This window comes from Myodes glareolus, chromosome 6, assembly GCF_982192425.1.
Source record: "Myodes glareolus chromosome 6, mMyoGla1.1, whole genome shotgun sequence".
Taxonomy (NCBI): Eukaryota; Metazoa; Chordata; class Mammalia; order Rodentia; family Cricetidae; genus Myodes; species Myodes glareolus.
The window spans coordinates 103,865,077-103,880,655 of record NC_142031.1 but is presented as its reverse complement, the minus strand read 5'-3'; the positions used below and the strand labels follow the sequence as shown (position 1 = coordinate 103,880,655).

General features: G+C 35.1%; 1 long non-coding RNA gene across 1 annotated transcript in view; it reads left to right on the top strand.

The window, feature by feature from the left end:
- The window catches only part of LOC125404493 (uncharacterized), a 16,088-nt gene extending 885 nt beyond the window's left edge, over nucleotides 1-15,203 (top strand). Inside the window, exons 2-4 of the long non-coding RNA XR_007233292.3 lie at nucleotides 13,609-13,710; nucleotides 13,869-14,027; nucleotides 14,951-15,203. This is a non-coding gene — a long non-coding RNA (uncharacterized LOC125404493). The remainder of the gene's footprint in view (nucleotides 1-13,608; nucleotides 13,711-13,868; nucleotides 14,028-14,950) is intronic.
- Nucleotides 15,204-15,579: the final 376 nt, after the last annotated feature.

Here is a 15,579-nt window from a genome sequence, read left to right as displayed (position 1 = left end):
CCCCAGTGTTAACACGCATTATCAACACACAGACAATTTTTCTAATTTCAGTCAAAAGTCTTACCTTTGGTGCTTATGTTAACTATTTGACCCAATTACCAATATCATTATTTTGTCAAATTACTGTAATTCAGTACTTTCAAACAGCTTTGTGAAATAGAAATAGAAAACCACTATACTTACTCAGATTCCTGAGACAAAAGAGTGCCCAATTAAATTGTCAAGATCACTTGTATAGTCCACACATATAGATGGATGGATGCATGTATGTGTGGAAATAATGCAGAAGTTAATGTATGTTATTCTCCCACCAGTGTACATATATAGTAGGTGCACAGTGGTTCCTGTTTTTTTTTTAAAGTTCCAGAAAACAACCTGGAAGATGGTTCAGTGGTTGAAAGCATATTTTACTCTTGCAAAGGACCTGGATTCGATTTTCAGCAATGACGTGGTGGCTCATAACCATCTTTAAACTTCATTTCTGCAGGTTCCATTTCCCTCTCTGATTTAAGCATGCAAGTGGCACATAGACACATATGCAGGCAAAACTCATATATGCAAAATAAATACATAAATCCTAAAAAATAAATATTAAAAATAAATAAAAGCTTCAGGATAGCATTTAATTCAAACCTTTGGCTCCAAACTGAAAGAATGGTAGTTCAATTCTGTTTTCCAAATTGCAACTGTACAAACCATATATGTAAAATAATTTTCATTAATTATACATCTATACTATATCAACATAGAACATGTATTATATGTAACATAAAAAGATGATAATATCAAGTTAAATGTAATAATTTAAATTTTTTCTTAGCACAAAGATATGTCCTACAATCTGTATATTTCATATGCATTGATTTGTAAATATCTATGGCTTATAGGAAATTATGCATCTCCTAAGTCATCGTGTGTCATCTTTCTGTGTAGCTCACACTGACTGAGACTTAACCAGAAAAGACCGTATCTACCATTGATACAAACTGAACTATTAACATATAAATGCAATGAGAAAGAATATTTGTTTTACTTGAAAAAGAAAATTGCAGTGCTGGGGGCTTCAGGTCAATTTTGGTTGCAAGATATAGTTGTTAGTACTAAAACACAAAGTATGGCCATAAATAGTCACAATATACAGAAGCCATCAATATTAAATTGACCCAGACCTAGAGACCTAGCAGTCTGCAGGCAGCTGTCTGAGGAGATGTGCAACAATAAAAGCCTAGAGCTGCTTTATGAATACATAGTTCTACATTCTTACAAGAAAAAATCACTTTTCTCCTTCGTTATCTCAGTATTTGATTTTAGAACAGTCTTGTTTTAAGACTTATGGTGATCTATGTATTCTTCTTGGTGGAGAGTAAATACCATAATGAACATAAAACATACTAGATCAAATGTATCATTTTCATTTTAAGTTTTACTGTATTTAGTGAGGAAGGACCTACAAGCGGTGTGACTGCTCAGAGAGAACATGGAGTGATTGTGTGACTTTCAGGTGACAAGATACATGGTGTTAGCTGATGTGCTGTCCACTGTCAGCAACATTAATAGGTCTTTTGGAATCTCAGGAAGATGAGGACCTTAGTCACTCAAACCAGTTCCATGAGCGAATCTTTAAGAAATACATAATGCCAGCAGGAACAAATAGTGACTGCCTTTTAATAAGGTATTAATTCATAGCTATTCCCTGATACACTTAAATGATTAAAATGAATAAATTATTACTTATAAAATTAAATTTAGCTCACTGACAACTGGAAGCACACAGACGCTCACTAGAACTTTACAGTCTCACACTTTCCAGCCAGTTCCCCTGCCATGAAGCAGCAGCAGCAGTGTCGCTGCAGAGCCTGTGGGGAAGCAGTCAGACCCAGAGCTCGATCACAGGTCACATGGTGTAAGTCTGGGAAAGACATGAAAATGTTCACTGGAAAAGAGAGAGAGAGAGAGAGAGAGAGAGAGAGAGGAGAGAGAGGAGAGAGAGAGAGAGAGAGAGAGAGAGAGAATGAGAGAGAGAGAGAGAGAGAGAGAGAGAGAGAGAGAGAGAGAGAGAGTTTGAAATGGCTAGGAGGACTAACAATAGATCAATAGCTCACGATGTGCTGGGGCTGCTGTCATGAATCTATGTACAGCATTTGAGTGAAAAACTGAGAGTTATATCAAATATTTTCATGAAATAATAAACTTTAATGAATATGGAGCATGTCCTTTGTTTTCTGTGTGACTTGATCAGGTCAGTAGAGTCCTGCCTAGTGCATCAGTGCAGACTTTTAATGTGCATTATGCAAAGCAGATTGAAAATTCTGTAATGGTTACAAACAGAAACTCTGCTTCCATCACTTGTTCTCCTGCTGTTCACAGTCTGTGGCCAGTTATGAAATGACATAAACAATTTCATAATTGTACATTTGTTGATTTCCACAGTAATTTTGTTTGCATTTGTGTGTGTTTGTGGGGTGCTGTCTCGACCTGTAGTTCAGAATGGCTTTAATCAAACTCATGATGCTCGCACCTTCGCCTTCAAAGTGTGGAGATCATAGCCGTGTGCCACCATGCCTGCCTTCACTTTCCATGTAATCTCCTGTATACATTAGTGAGTGATATTCCAGCAGTATAAAAATGGACTCAAGACATTCAGCAGCAAAACTTAAATTTACTTGGAATTTTTATGAATGTGTATTTTAATGAGCAATTGTATTTTCTAACGATTAGAAGAAACTTGGAGATTTTGTCTTTAAATAATTTTATACTGTTTAATAATTGAAATTACTTCCTCACTGCTAATTAAAAGTTTATTCAATATTGTATCAGTCCAATGTTACAGAGTTCAATTTAGAAGACTTGAAATATTAAAATTAACTTATTTTATTTAGAACACTGTATATCCAACTGAAATTTTTCCAGTTTACATTTTTGTAAGGATAACTTTATAAGGATTTAATAAATAAGTGAGGTGAGATTTCTAGACAAATTTTTGATACCCAGGAATCACTGTGATAGAATAAAAAATACATAAAAAATTAGAACTTATTTATACAATTTTTGAGACTATTTATGTTTTAGTAGGATATAAGCTGAAACATTTCTCAGAATGCCAAAGTATATGCAAACTTTACCAAACAAAAATTTACTGATAATTATAAATCAGTTAATATTTATTGTATATTTCTGTCTGAAGTTTCATATACATAAATGCATGGTCAGTTAACTTGAGGAATATAGTAAAATGACAAAACAAAGCAGTATCATTAATATGCAATTTATTATTATCAATGTACACCTACAAACAAATATCTGTTTGTTTTTTGATTTTCACCCTCTAAGTTATTTCAGGCTATTGTGACAAGAATGGAAAACTAAGACATTGGGCATTACTAGCTGTAACTATGTTCTCAGAAAGACTAGAGAACATATAGGAAAATCTATAGTCAGATATGATTGCTAAAATATTCCACTTGGCTCACTTTTTACATATGTACTAGTGTACATTCATTGTAAAACTGAAGGGATTCATGACTTTTTTTCATTCAATATATAACATCCATTGATTGTCCTCACTCTGTAGCCTTTCCTGTCTCTCTCTCCACACTTCTGCTAGACCCTGTCCTCTGCAGTAGTCCCACCTTCTACTGTCAAACATACTATAGTCAGAGGTCATAGTAGGTGCAATCTAAGTTCTTTTACAAATCATTACACTGATGTGTTATGTCTATAAGCATCTCTTGTACTTGCTTATGACACAGTGTGGCTCTAAAGTAGAATTTTAAGCAGAGTATTCTCTAATCATTTCATTACAGAAAATCTGGATTCACTCACCAGCTGCTTACAACTTTCACTATTAATGAACAGAAAAACAAACTCACTCACCTGGCCAGGCCTTTGAAAAACACCATGTAGAATGGGGCTCTAAGGGGCAGTTATAAGGAAGAAATATCATCAGCTCATCTCCCTCTAGAAAAATAATTTTCATGTCATCAGTAAAGGGAAGTTCTGACACTGAAGTTGTTAGGAAGTGCAACCATCAATGGGGAAGTGAACTTTCCTAATTCTAGGGAAACAGTGCAGTAGGAACAGCTGAACTCTGGGTTTTCCGTGTGTGAGTTGTTCTCCCCAAGCCCTACATGTCTGTGTGCATTAGCTGATCCCAGTCCTTGTGAACAAAAGAAAAGTAAAATAAAATTACCCTATTTAAAAGAAGTAGAAAAACAATTTCACTTCCCCAAGGTATCCTGGCTGCTTCCAAAACATTCCTGGTAGCCTCCATACTTACTTGACAGTGGCTTCAGAATCTCATCTAGAAATTAACAGCACTTTTGCTAAATTTAACAAAATGTTCAACCAGCCATGTAACCTTTGATCTACAGCCTGCTCTGTCTGTCAGATGTGCTTGGGTAAGGGGGAACTAGAGACTTTTTTTACAGAATATACAGATGTGAGGTGGTGTAGCTGTATTATCAGCAGATAGGTTGGGGGGAACTGGTAATGCAGCTTGTAGCATGATTAATAAAAACTCAGACACATATTGTTGTTCAACCTGAAGGTCAGAAAAGCAAAACAGCCAGCCACTGGTGTGCCCTGTAAAGATTTTCACTTGTACTGGTTTAATAACATGCTGATTGGCCAGTAGCCAGGCAGGAAGTATAGGTGAGATAGCAAGAATAGAAGAATTCTGGGAAGAGAAAAGTCAGTCTGCTGTCATCACTCAGACACAGAGAAACAAGATGATAATGCCTCACTGACACAAGGTACAAAGTCACATGTCTAACACAGACAAGAATCATGCGTTACTGTAAGATTTAAGAGTTAATTAATAATAAGCCTATGCTAATAGGCCAACCAGTTTGTAATTAATGTAGGCCTTTGTGTGTTTCTTTGGGACTGAATGACTGCGGAACTGGGTTTGACAGAAATCTCTGTCAACACGCTGGCTCTTATCTCTACCTCAGTCTAAAATGACAATCCTGTTCCAGGAATCTCAGAATAAGTCTGTGTCTGAAAGCTGTTTTCTCCCATCTTGTATTCCTCTCTAGAGCTGGGATTAAAGGCATGTACAACTGCCATCTGGTTTCTATTGCGAACAGTTTAGCTAGTGGTATTAAGGGTGAATATCACCACTTCCAGTTCTGTAAGGCTGACCAGTGGGGCTGTTTTATTCTCTGATCTTCAAGCAAGTCTTATTTATTAAAATACAAATGAAATATCACTACATTTTCCCTTTTTGTCTAAAATAAAAAATAAGGCTATAACTTATATAAGAAAACTATATAAATTAAGTACAATGACTATATACAATATATGCAGGCAATAAAAACATCAACAATGTCTAGTCCATTTGTATTTGACAAATTCAGAGACTATACTCCATATCTACCCAATGTTCTGTACCTAATTTACTTTCTATCATAATATGATTTCTGCCTCAGGTAAACAGTGAAAACTATAACTAAAACTATCTAGTATCTAACTCTTTTAAAACCAAGAAGAAAATAATATTTACCAAGTGAGCAGGAAGTGTGAGCTAGCAATTTCCAAAACTGTGAGAAATGACAGAAACAGCTAGCTGCCTGGACAGTTACCCAGGGTAAGTTCCTCTGCAATGTCGGAGTATCCACAGTTGACCTACATGTTAACTATGTTTGAGATGTTCTTTAAAATCCCTTAGTACTATGAGAATAACATATGATTTTGTCTTTTGAATGGAATCATAAGTGCTTTGTTCCACTTTATTTAAAACTTTCAGATTTGTAACCCGCCTTTTCAGAATTATTTGTATCAGCATAGAATGAAGGGGTTCCAGCTATTGGTGTGTCCCATACAATGCAAGGTAGGATTCAATTAGTTCTCATTATAACTCAAATTTTCTCACTTTCGGGATAGTTGTTATTAATATCTGCTAAAAAATTACTATAAGCTCTTTGTCAGGATTGAATTTCTTCCCATATTTGTTAATTTCAGCATTAGTGATTTGTACCAGAATTTCTTCTGGGTCTATTCCTGCTAATTGACAAAGTCTCAATGTTCCTTTTATATTCAACTCAGAGACTTTTTCCACAAAAGTATTTAATTTTTTCTCAGTTTATGTGGTAAAAGAAACTATTCTGAGATAATGTCTTCCCTGTGCTTTACAGTTCCAGTAGGAAAATGCTTGTAGGGTAATATGACAAAAATTCATTTAAGATTCAATTCCATAGGATCCATATGTGACTCTTGTAATTTCACTTCAATCAAGTTCAATCCCCTCTTAGCTTCAGTTGAAAATTTCCTGGAACTATTAAAGCCCTTGTCACCATCTATGATTTTGTTTAAGTTAATACAATCATCATGTTCTATCCCAGTAGTGGGCCATAGCTGGGAAATGTCTCAAAGCAATCTCTGTAAGTCATTAAGAGTCTCCAATTGATCTCTCCTAACTTACACCTGTTAATGTCTATTTTTATAAATATATTGTATAGCCTAAATAATTAATAGAATCTCCTCTTTGAATTTTTCATGAATAATTTTTAATTCCCAACAAAATAATTTCTTTATATCTTCTGAAATTCTTTCTAAAGTATCTATATTTGAATCAGATAGTAAAATGGCATTCATGTAGTGATAAACTATAGATTCAGGAAATTTATTACATATTATTTTCAATGGTTGACTTACAAAATATTGGCACAAGGTGGGGGTATTTAACATTCCCTCTTGGAGAACCTTCCATTCATATCTCTTAAAGGGCTGAGAATTATTATAAGTAGGCACTGTGAAAGCAAATTTTTCTGTATTTTTCTAGTAAAGGTATAGTGAAGAAATAATTTTTTAAATCAATAATTATGAGATGCCATTCTTTAGGCAATAAGGAAGGTAAAGGAATGTCAGACTATAGAGACTCCATTGGCTGAATCACTTTATTAACAGCTCTCAGATCTGTTTCCATTCTCCATTTTCCAGACTTCTTTTTAACAACAAATACAGGAGGATTCCAAGGGATGGTTGATTTTTCAATATGCTGAGCATCTAGTTGCTCCTGTACCAGATGTTCTAAAGCCTTTAGTTTCTCTTTTATTATAGACAATTGCTTAACTCCTATATGTTTCTTAGTTAACAATTTTAAAGGTAAGGCCATTGGTACCCCTAAGAGTAGGCTAGGTGTTGTTCTGTTTTTGTATGGACTCAATGGTTGGTGGGTTTTTTTTAATACTGCCTTATAATACCCTTTCCTGAAACATGAGTTGATATGGTCCATTTCTGAGACGTAAACAATGTTATTATGCATATTCCATTGTTGTAACAGATGACCACCCCATAGATTCACTGCTATCTTAGCCACAGGTGACTTCAGCCTTTCTTGTGATCCTTCCAGGCCTTTGAATTCAAGCCATCTTTTGATTTGTTTTCCTGAGATGGGGTTCCAATTTTTAGGAATTGAACATCTCCCTCCCGAAGAGGCCAATTTCGATGCCAAGTTTCTGCAGTAGTAATAGTCACATCTGCACCTGTGTTAATAATCCTTTAATTATAATGTTATTTATTTGTACTATCAGATTTGGTCTTTGAACCTTTATAGAAGCCTAGCAAAGTATACATATTCTATTTTCTCCTGAATTTTTTATTCATCCTTTATTACTATTTCATCATTCAGAGAAGTATGATTTTTTTTTTTACATCAGGAACTGGATTTACTTATTTTCTTGGGGAGGCATGTCCTCCACAGTGACAGGGAATAACTGGGCTACTTTCAACTGGAGGAAGCTGTGTGGGTGCTGTGCAGGATGACAGCAAGCCATGAGTGCCACCAGAAGTCATGGGTGGACAGGCAGGGCTGGAGAAAAATCTAAGCCAGTGCAATGCTAGTTTTTCTTCCAATCCCAAGTGATTAGGTTAGGGTCTAGCTCTTGCCTATGCCACTGACTAAAAATCCTCAGGAAAATAGCTTTTTTTTCATGAATTCATAAACAAAACATTGGGTGCCAAATGCAGCAAGATTAATAAATACCCAGAAACAGGTATTGGAGTTCATCCTGAAGGTCAGAAAAGCAAAACAGCAAGCGTCCGACTCTTACCTCTACCTCAGTGTGAAATGATTTTTCATTCAAGAATCTAGAATAAGACTGTGTCTGAGAACTGTTTCCTTTCATGTTATATTTCTCTGTATGGCTGGGATTAAAGACATGTGCCACCTTGTTTCTATAGCAAACATTTTGGCTAGTGAAATTGAAGGTGAGTGTCACCACTTCCTGGTCTGTAAGGCTAACCAATGGGACTATTTTACTCTCTGATCTTCAGGAAAGCCATATTTATTAAAAGATAAATAAAATACCACCACAGTAGCTCAGTTGGTAGAGTGTACACATGGAAAGAATTTTATATGTGGAATAGTAGGAAAATATAAAACCTTCTTCATATTATAGGCATAAGAGAGACAAGAAACCCAAGTCAATGGCAAAGACAAGACCTTCAATAAGATCATAAAAGAAAACTGTGCTTGTAACATACACCCACAAATAAACAGAAACACAGAACACATAAAAGACATGAATAGAAAAGAAAATTTCAGACAAGACCACACACATGAGACTGAGGACTGATCTTCAAAATATATAAGGAACACAAGAAATTAGACATTAAAATTACAGATAACTCAATTAAAAATGTGGTACAGAAAATTCTCAACAGAAGAATCTCAAATGGTCAAAAGATAATATCTAACAGGGAAATGCAAATCAAAATGACCCTGAGATACAATATTACACCACTCAGAATGATTAATATGTAAAACACCAATGATAGCTTATCTTGGAATGAATGTGGAGTAAGTAGAGTACTCATTCATTCCTGGTACAATGCAAACTTGTACAACTCTGGAAATCAGTAAGGTGGTTTCTCAGAAAATTTGGGATCAACTTACCTCATTACCCATCACTATCACTCCTGGGCATATACCCAAAGGATGCTCAATCATGCTACAAGGATATTTATTCATTCTTTTTCATTTGTAATGATTTTTTTTGCATTTCAGTATGTGGTCTATTTTAGAAAAGTTTCTTTATAATGCAGAGTAAAATATGTATTCTTTTGTATTTGGGTGGACTGTTCTGTAGGCATTTTTAAGTCCCTTTGATGTATGAGATCAATTAATTCTGTTGTTTCCCTGTATATTTTTCTTTGTGAGATATCTTGTCTATTGGAGAAAGTTGAGTATTGAATTCTCCTATTATTAATGGATTGGTGTAATCTGTTTCTTTTAAAACAGTAACAGAATTTTTTTTTGAAATTTTGTGTCTCTCATTTTGGTGCACATATGTTTAGGGCAGTAATGTCTTCTTGGTTAAGTGCTCCCTGGATCCGAATGCAGTTTCCCCCTTTATTTCTGTTGATCAGTTTCTGTTTCAACTTTATTATCTTAGATGATTGGATGGTGATGCCTTCTTTCAGTGTGATTCATTTGATTGGAATCCTTTTGTCTATCCTTTTACTCTAAGGTGGTGCCTATCTTCAAAACTGAAATCTGTTTCTTTTAGGCAACAGAAAGATAGGTTTTATTTCTTGATCCATTCAATCATTCTCTGTCTTTTGAGTGGAGAATAGAGGCCATTCATGCTTAGATTGTTATAGAAATGCATGTATTAGTTCTGGTCATCACATTGTTGAGTTTTGTTGTTGTGTTCTCAGTGGTCTTTATGGTTAAATAATTATGGCTCCTGTTCCTTCCAAAGTCTCTGTTTTGCTTATCCCTCTACTTATCCCCAAATAAAGCTTCCTGTATCACCTTAGGTTTGGTTTTTGAATATAAATTACTTTTAGGTTGAAAATGTTTGTAAAATTGTTCCTTTTCCTTCAATCATGGCAGTAATTTTGCTGGCCATATTATTTTAAGTTGGCTGTCATTTAGAACTTGGATGGTATTATTCCAGTATCTTCTGGCTTTTAAAGCTTTCCTTGAGCAATCAGTTGTTTTTGAAATGTGTTCTTTGGGGACTGGAGAGATGGCTCAGCGGTTAAGAGCATTGCCTGCTCTTCCAAAGGTCCTGAGTTCAATTCTCAGCACCCAAATGGTGGCTCAAAACCATTTGTAATGAGGTCTGGTGCCCTCTTCTGGACTGCAGAAAGAATATTGCATACATAATAAACAAACAAATAAATATTAAAAAAAGAAAAGTGTTCTTTACTTGTGATGTGCACTTTTTCCCTTGCAAATTTCAGTACATCTTTATTGCTCTGTCGCCTCAGTGTTTTAAATATGATATGTTTTAAATATGAGATCCTTTTTGGGTCTTGTCTTTAATGTGTTCTGTGTGTTTCTTTTACATGTGTGGGTGAGTCTTTCCTTTGCATGGTACAGCTTTTTTCTAAGATCTCCTTGAAGGTCTTGTGTTCGCTATTGACTTGGGTTTCTTATCCCTCACCTGTGCATAGAATTTCCAGGTTTGATTTCTCCATGGTATCCCACACTAACAATGTCTACACATACACTCTACCAACTAAGTTACATCCCCAGCCCCACAGCTCACTATCTGCTGATTACATCACCTCATGTCTGTGCCCCTGTAAGAAAGATTACTTTTCCCAAGTGTATATCTGTACATTTTCTTAATTTTAGCAAACGTGATTTTAATTTCTTGGTGAGATCATGAAGCCACTGTCAAGTAAGTGTGGAGGCCATTAAGGAATATTTTGGAACCAGGAAGAATTCATTGAGGAATTAAATGTTTTTCTACTTCTTAAGAATGTGATGTTATTTTTACTTTAGCTTTGTCCAGAAGGACAGGGATCCACTAATCCACACAGACAGATATGGGCTGGGGAGAAGAGATCACACACGGGAAAGCCAGAGCTCAGCTGCTCCTTCTCTACTGTTGTCCTGGAATTAGAGAAGTTCACTCTTCCAGTTAATGGTACCACTTTCTAACAACCTCAAGTTCAGAACTTCCCCTTTGCAGGTGACATGGTAATTATGGGTCTTGAGAGAGATGAGCTGATGACATTCCTTCCTTATAACTACTTCTTAGGGCCTCATTCCAAATGGATGCTTATCAAAGGACCGGCCAGGTGAGTGTTTCATTTTCTCTTCAGTAATAGTGAGAGCTGTAAGTGGTAGAAGGAAGCAGAGTTTTCTGTAATAAAATGATTAGAGAATTCTCTGTTTAGAATTCATTTTTGAGCCTTATTGTTTCAAGAGCAAACACAATAAATTCCTGTAGACAAAAATACCAATGTAATGATTTGTAGAAGAACATAGATTTCACTTGCTATGACCTCTGATTGTAATTTATGTGATGTAGAAGGTGATCCTATTGGAAAGAGGACAGGGCCTAGCAGAAGTGTGGGCAGAGAGACAGGGAAGGCTAATAGGGTGAACGTTATCAATGGATATTATGTATTGAATGAAAATATAATGATATCTATCTCTTTTTACAGTAAATGTACATTCACATCTCTGTAAAAAGTGACCCCAAATGGAGTATTTTAATGAGCATTTCTGCCTATGGATTCTCCTGAGGGGTACTCTTATAATTCTATAAACATGGTTCCTTGTAGCAAACGGCAGCTGTGTTAAATTTCCAACCTTCTCACAAAACACCTGAAATGGCTTAGAGGATGAAACACAAAGAACACACATTCACTGGTTTGCAGGAGTACATTTATAATATTAATATATATATATTATATTTTCTCATTTTTATTTTTTTTCAAGCCTATGCATTGATTTACATGAAACTTCATCAGGACTATGCAACAAATATTAGCTAATTTAATGTTTATCAGTATTTTTCTGTTCTGTTAAGTTTGTGTATACTTATGAATTCTTAGTAAAGTTTCACTTCATGACTTAGTAAAATTTAAGATAGTCTTAACATTGTATTAATAAGATTAAATTTTTTCATAGATTTTGTTATTCTACTGTAATAATTTCTAATGAAGTAGATTCTTTTGGTCATCCCAAAAGTATCTAGAATCCTACTTCACTTATTCATTAAATTACTTTTTTTCTCTTTGTTTCATTTTTTTACAAAAGAAAGCAAACTATATAAATTATTTCAATGTTATATTTACAAAAATGTAAAGTGAGTAATTTTCAGTAGAAGTTTCAGTGTTTTAATTATAATGAATTAATTTTCAATATTTAATTTTTCTAAGTTGAACATTGTTACACTGCTATTTATATAATATCGAGTAAGCTTTTCATTATCAGTGAGAAATAGTTTTAGTTCTTAAATAGTATCAAATTACTTAAAGTCAAAATACCCAACATTTTTTAATAGTTGCAAAATATAATTGTTCATTAAAATATGCATACAGAAAATATGTCAAGTAAATTTTAGTTTAGCTGATGAATGTCATAAGTCCATTTTAATATTGCTGGAATATCATTTACTAATACATACAGGAGACTCAAATGGAAAGTGAAGTCAGGTGTGGTGGCTACACCTATGAACCCAGCACTTTGACAGCTAAGACAGGAGCTTCGTGAGTTTGATTGACGTTAGTCTGACCTAAGGCTGAGCTTCTTCCTCTATCTCCATCTCTCCCACACACAAATACAACAAGACTATAGTGGTAAATAGATGGTGTAGAATTTTTAAAAATGGAATAAAAGGATGCCAATAAATGTCATTTACTCACCAGATACAGAGCAACCACACCATGAAAAACAAATGATGGAAGCATGAATTTGGTTGCAAGCAGTACAAAATTTTCAGTTTGTTTTGTACAATTCTCTTTAAGAATCTGCACTGATGCTGATGCACTAGGCAGAACCTATGTGGATTTGATCAAATCATCCAGGACACAGAGATTTTATTTTAGAAATATATTTGATATAACTCTGTTTTCACTCAATGCTGTTTTATTTACTCATGACAGCAGCCCCAGCACATGATGTGCTATTGATCTATTCTTACTCCAGGTAGCCTTTTCACACACACACACACACACACACACACACACACACACACACACACAGAAACACACACACACAGATAGAGAGACAGAGAGAGACAGAGAGAGAGACATACATACACACAGACACACATACACAGACACACTGACACACACACACTGCCAGTGAACATTTTCATGTCTTTCTTAGACTTACACCATGTGACTATTGTGCCCAGATCATGACCCACAGAGGGAGACCACAAAAAACAAACAAACAAAAACAAACAAACAAACAAACAAAAACAAACCAGAGCAGACCCGACTGCAAAATGCAACGTTAACTCTTTTATTGTACAGGGTGGCCAGGAACTTCTCCTATACCCCCAAACTGTAAGGTTTGAGAGAGAAGTTAAAGGTTCCTCTGTGGGGTTAGTTTTTTAAAGGTGAAACTACAAGGAGGCTTTTCAGAGTCACTTTGGCACAGGTGCAAGGTCTTTTGCTCTTTCCCATAGCCCTTTCTTTGTTTTTCCTTTATCACCAGGTGGCTGGCTAAGTGTCTTTGTGCTTTGGAATTTCTCGGGTGGGATGGGGGAAGGAAAGCATTATCTTTCTGTGAAGCTAGTCTGTGTTTCTAATTTTAAAACATTCTGCTAGGAAATTCTTGTCCCTTTGAAAATAAGGGGTGAGGGTCCCACAGTGACCTGTGATGGAGCACTGGGTCTGCCTGCTTCCCCACAGGCTCTGCAGTGACACTGCTGCTGCTGCTTCATCGCAGGGGAACTGGCTGGAAAGTGTGAGACTGTAAAGGTCTAGTGAGCGTCTGTGTGCTTCCAGTGACAGGTGAGTTACATTCAATTTCTGAAGAGTAACTGATATTTTAAAATTTTAAGATTTGAGGCAAATGCTATGAATTAATATCTTAATCACTTAATCACTATATTTCTGCTGACATATAATTTCATAAACATCTGCTCATGGACCTAATTTGAATGTCTAAGGTTCTCATCTTCCTGAGATTCCAGAAGACTTGTTAATGTTGCTGACAGTGGACAGTAAACCAGTGAATACCGTGTATCTTGTCACCTGAAAGTCTCACAATCACTCCATGTTCTCTCTGAGCAGTCACTCTGCATTTAAGTCATTGCTCACTAAATATGGTAAGACTTAAAATGAAAATGATATTTTTGATCTAATATGTTTGCATGTTCATTATATTATTATCACCTCAGAGAAGAAGGTAAAGACTACCACAAATTCATAAAACAAGACTGTTCTAAAATCAAATACTGTGATAATGAAGGGGGAAAGTGATTTTTCTCAGAACAATGTTGAGCTACCAGGACATAGCTTGTTATTTCTTTTGTTGCACGTTTCTTAAGACAGCTGCGTGCTGCCTGCCCATTCTTTTGGTCTGGATCCCTTTGACAGTGGCTGCATCCTTACTATTACGAATGTTTATGAATACACTTTAAGTTTAATCCTTACAACTAAGTACTACAACTTAGACTAATGTGAACACCCAAGTACTGCATTTTTTTCAAATAAAAAGAATGACTTTTCTCAGTTTACGGTTCTGTTGCATATGTTGACAACTCAGTGTATAGCCATGGTAACTGTGGTTTTTCTGGTCAAGTCTCCCCTCCAGTGTACCCCAGAAAAAGATGCCACATAAAGAATGAGAAGAAGCATCATTTTCTGTAGGTGACAAATATTTACTAAGCAAAGGGTGTGAGGTAGAGATGCTGAAGTCTATAGCTTTAAGATAAGAAAAATTTTTTGATTACCATCTTTAACTTCTCTTATAATCTTTTTATTTTATTTATAATACATTGCCTTATTAATAAATTATAGAGGTGTTGTTAATACAATGATTGATTATACATACAGATTTTGTCCATTTGCAATTTTAAAATTGAAATGTGCTACAGTTCTTTCAGTTTAGAGACCAAGGATTGAATTAATTGTTTTCCTTAATAAATCAGATAATATATTTTCCTTCTTTCTTTCTTTCTTTCTTTCTTTCTTTCTTTCTTTCATCTTTTTCCTTCTTCCTTTAATATTTATTTATTTTATTTTCCAGATATTCGTGTTTTACCTGCATGTACATCTCTGTACCACTTGCATGCAATATCAGAGAAGGCAATAGATTCCCTATAACTAGAGTTACAGAGGGTGATGAGCCACCATGTCATTACTGGGAATGTAGCCCAGGTTATTTGCAAGAGTAAAACATGCTCTGAACCACTGTGCTTTCTTTCCAGCTTGTGTCCTAGAACTTAAAAAAAAACTGTGGAGCTACTATAACTGTATGTTGGTGGGAGAATCATATGTTTGGCTCTGGCAATTAGACTGAATCTATTCCTTTACTAGATAAAGCTTTTTAAGATCAAATATATTGTATATGTGTGGAATATATTATTTATGTTGGCATATTCATGGGGATGCTATAGCAAGGTCTCATTTACTGACTTCTGAATTATTTCTATATATACATGCACTTATATATATGGAACATACAAGTGAACTTGAAATTACAGTTGGCCACTCTTTCTTGCAAGAATGTTAGTTGGTATAGTTTCTATTTTTCTATCACAGAGTTGATTTTAAAGTAACAAATTATACTAATTTGATAAAATAATGATACTGGTAACCAGGCTAAATAACTAACAAAAGCACCAAAGCTAAGATTATTTGTTGAAATTATAAAAA